The sequence below is a fragment of the Balaenoptera physalus genome (assembly GCF_965194825.1).
Source record: "Balaenoptera physalus genome assembly, chromosome: 5".
Lineage (NCBI taxonomy): Eukaryota > Metazoa > Chordata > Mammalia > Artiodactyla > Balaenopteridae > Balaenoptera > Balaenoptera physalus.
The window spans coordinates 49,160,678-49,165,150 of record NC_138884.1 but is presented as its reverse complement, the minus strand read 5'-3'; the positions used below and the strand labels follow the sequence as shown (position 1 = coordinate 49,165,150).

At 43.8% G+C, this 4,473-nt stretch overlaps 1 pseudogene across 1 annotated transcript; it reads left to right on the top strand.

The window, feature by feature from the left end:
• The first annotated feature begins 708 nt into the window (after window positions 1–708).
• Window positions 709–2,867, top strand: LOC309661543 (tumor suppressor candidate 2 pseudogene; annotated as a pseudogene). The gene has a single exon. The product of its transcript is annotated as a tumor suppressor candidate 2 pseudogene (transcript).
• The last annotated feature ends 1,606 nt before the right edge of the window (window positions 2,868–4,473 follow it).

The window sequence follows — 4,473 nt, the reverse complement described above, 5'->3', positions numbered from 1 at the left end:
CTTGGAAAAGTGTACAGTCTTTTTTTCTTTTCGGATACCTAAATTCAGTCTGTTGAAGTTTGATATAAGTAATAAGGTGCCCAATATAGCTCAATTCTCCACTGAATATGGGTGGATGTTAAAACTTTTTTAATGTCAAGAATTCCCAAGAGTGTAGATTAAAGATCTCTCCAGACAAAGGACAAAGAGTTCAACCTCACTTGGAAACATTCTCTCACCTCCCTATGGGAGTAGTGGAGGAAGGCAGGATAATTATCTATCTATATTATTATAGAGAATTCTCTGTAATGAGATAGATAGATAGGTATTATAAGGAATTTGCTCACATAATTATGGAGGCTAAGAAGTTCCAAGATCTGCAGGCAGCAAGCTGGAAACCCAGGAGAGCTGATAGTCTGTGTTCCAGTCGTAGGGCAGAAGACCTATGTTGCAGGTCAACCAGGTTCCCTCTTACTCGGCCTTATTTTTCTATTCAGGTCTTCAAATGATAGAATGAGGCCCACCCATATTTGGAAGCGTAATCTGCTTTAATCAGTCTACTGATTCAGATGTTAATCTCATCCAGAAACACCCTCACAGACACCTAGAAAAATGGTTGACCAAATATCTGGGCATTCTTTAGCCCAGTAAAGTTGACACAGAAAAAATTTTTTTAAATTTTTTTATTTGGTCTACTAATTAGGCAAATATTTTTGTTGAAATTTGAAGGGTAAATTTTGATCTTCCATGATTTCAACCAGTAAACTCTTGCAAAATCTATCAAGTTAATTTTTATATTTTTAGTAAATAGGTTCAAAACCATTGGAACTCTTCATATAGGAGATTTTTAAACAGGCTAAGAAAATCTGTTTCCAAATGTTCAAGTGTGCATAGAGGGTTTACTAAGTGATACATTGTGGCAGTTTAGGTTCTCAGAAGGGAGACATTTCTGAGTTTGGGGAGACGATGTTTTTCAAGAACCAAAACCTGTAAAGAGAAGAGAGAAGAAGCCAAATGGGGCAGGGGAAGAAGTAGAACTTCCATGGAGCCAGCAATGCCTAGATTATCCTTTTAACAGGGAAGTCTGGAACAGGTATGTCCTGCACTGGTCAAAGAGGACTAAGCCTTTAAACTCCCACATCATTCAGTTACCAGCTGAAGCTGACCTTGAAACAGCTCACAGCAGGAGGCAGTCAGCTGACCTCAGTCCTCACAGCTGGGCAGCAGGTCCTTCTGTGATGTGGTCAGCTCATCTCAGAATCTCCCCCACACGTACATCATGTAAAGATGGAATTATTCCAAACATTCATTATTTTTAAATATTCTCTTCATAATACAACTTCCTTCAAAAAAGTACTAATTTTCTTTCTTGTTAAAATACCACATTTACCTTGAAGGGGCAGATTAAGTAAAATTTTAAAATTATCATTATCTGATAGGAACAGGTAGTGAAACAGTTTAATAGACAGCTGTGCTTGTTGTATAAGAAAGGGACTTTTATCTTTTTTTTAAAGAAAAGTGTATACTCATCTATAAGTTCAACTCTTTTAAAGTCTCTGATACAAGATAACCAATCAGTCTCACTGTAGTACAAAAGATTTCCATAATCATGCCACCTGTGATTACAACGTTTAGAGCTTTTATTATAGGTTTAAATTTGTTATTTTTATTAAATCGATCATGTTGTGACACCTGCTGTGCATGTGTGACTTCCATTTCACTTTAAGTGTTTATGAATGATAGAGTGAGTGAATTTGCCATCTCTGAAACTCATCTGTAACCTAGTAATACTTTTTAATTCCAGGCACTGCAGCTTGGTTATACATAATGCTTGTAGAAAACAGTGTTTTGATTAATGAAGTCATTTATTATTGAGAAAGATCTTTTCTGGTTCATATACCTTAGTGGCTTACACAAAAAGTAGAACTTTTTTGTAGATTTAATTATTGAAATAGAACCTAGCAAATACCACAAGCTTAAACTTTGGAGAAACATTGGTATTTTACTATATATCATGTCCTCCTTTACTGTGTAATTTGTTGTAACTTTTTTCATATCTTCAGCAATGTTCACTCTGCATTTTCTGATAATTCTTTATGTAAAAGGAATGCCTGTTGGTTTGGTGGATTCTTTCAGGCATTCTACTGTAACAGAGTGAACAACTGCTTGTTGCCTTTGCAATTAAATAAGAAATGTTAAAGGAGGCTCTCAATGTTTTTATTAATTTTTAGCAAAGTTTTATAAAGTTCTGGATTGAGTATAACTTCAGACATTGCTGAACAGTTATCGAATTTGTCTTCCTGTTCTAGATACTTAGTGTTAAAATGGCCTGCTGATAATTAACCAGTGTCCCAAGGGGAAATATACACCTCATGTGATATTCATGAATAATGACAGAGGATGTAAATCTCTATTTTAAATATTATTGTCGATTGTTAAAAAACTTTTTGGGAGCCTGCGGAAGGCGGCGGCGGCGGCGGCGGCGGCACCCGCGGGCGGAGGCCCTGTGACAGCGAAGTTGCGGCGGGGCCCGCTGTGCCGGCGGCCCTGACATGGGCGCCCGCGGCTCCAAAGCTCGGGGCCTGTGGCCCTTCGCCTGGGCGGCGGCCCGGAGGCTCTGTCGCTGAGCAAGCTTTGGTGCGACCGCGAGGCTGAGCCGTGGCCCCCTTCGTATTCACGCGCCGCGGCTCCATGTTCTAGGGCGAGGATGGGGATCTGGCTCACGAGTTCTATGAGGACACAGTCGTCACCAAGAACGGGCAGAAGCGGGCCAAGCCGAGGCGGGTGCATGAGAACCTGATTCCTCAGGGCATCGTGAAGCTGGATCCACCACCCGCCCCCCGCACCGCATCCACATGGATTTCCCTGTGATCCTCTTTGAGGTGTGAGCCTGGGGTGGGGGTGGGGGGAGGCATAAACACCCCCTGCCCCAGCAAGAAACCCCCAGGCTCCAGGTGTGGCTTCCATTGAAGAACCTAGGCTGGGGCCACAACATCAATAAAACTCCCGTGGCCAGGAACCTTCACCTGTGAGCAGGGCCGTCCGGCAGTGCTGGTTGGGTGTTGCTTTGTGTGTGGACGGGAGGTGGCCAGTGGCTGATGGCGGAGTTCCCATTCTCCCTTTCCCAGCTATCCCTCCGAGGAGCATGGCAGGGCATGTGCTGGTCAGGAATGCCTGGCTCCTGTGCCCTCGCCTGGCCTGCATTCTTGCAAGCTTGCCCAGGGCCCAGCCCTGCTGGAGGCTACGTCACTTTACAAGCAAGGTCTGCCTTCTTCCAGCCCCAGGGTGTAGGAGCTGTGCACAGGTGGGAACTTCCTTTCCCTCACTTCCTTTCCCTCACTTCCTTTCCCTCTCATTGGAGCATTTCAGCCGTTTGCCACCTCAATTCCTCCTGTGTTGGACAGAAGCTGGGGTCAGAACAAGCCTGAGTTATCCCTGCCTACCTGCCCGTCTGTCTACCCTCGCCCCAGATGGATGGACAGTTTCCTGGCTGTTAATAGGTGTGGGAGGCTTCTCCCTCTACCCCGGGCTGGGCTCATCCCTCCCCACTGCAGCTAGCTGTTGACCCCCACCCCAAGTTGAGATGGCATAGGATGGGGATCAGGAAGGGCTCTGGATGCTTGTGCGTATGGGGTGTTGCCGCATCCCACCTACCGTGTCTAATCCCCCTTGCCCTTACGCATCCGCCACCCTGTGGTAAGGGACAGCACCCTTGGGCTGGTGCCAGTGGCTCTGAGGAGCCCACCACCCCTTCCCCTACAGCATACCCATCCCTTCAGGATCAGTAAAAGTACTGGAGCCCTTGGGTAGGGACAGAAAGGAGAGAACGATCATAAAGGAATACTTGAAATGTGAAAGCTTGTAAATAGTCTAGTCCGTGATGTTGGGGCAGAGTGTGATTTCTACACAGAAATGACTTTTTTTTTTTTTTTTTTAATTCCTTACTGTGAAAACTCTGTGCTTTAAGTGTGTGAGAAATGGCTTGGGGAGGGTAGCCCTCAATCTAGGAAGGCTGTTGTGTTATTTGTTCAATAAAATTATTTGTAGACCCTGCAAAAAAAAAAAAAATTTCGGCCAACTGTTCTTCAGATTATTATTTTATCTTATAACGTGACTGATAAAAATCTCACATTTTTGAGTAAGAAAAATGGCAGTTCTGTTATTTTCTTATTTGTCTGCTTAAACATTGTTAGTCTTCCAACTGGGATTTTCTTTACTGGAAGCTCTGTATTGTTATTTGTTCATTTTATGAGGATGAGTTTAGCCCAAAATTGGTCATATAATCCATAAATCTTCTCAACTGGGCACATGCAAGCTGCTTTGTGACACAATACACTGAGAGTGAGCAAACAAGAGAGGGGCACTCTGTGAAGTCATCTTCAGGAGCTCCCACACTTCCTTCTGGACACCTCCTGTACCCAAAGAGCCAGGAAGTATGACCACCAGACATACAGACTGTTCATCATATGAGGGTCAGTCTGTATATAAAATATC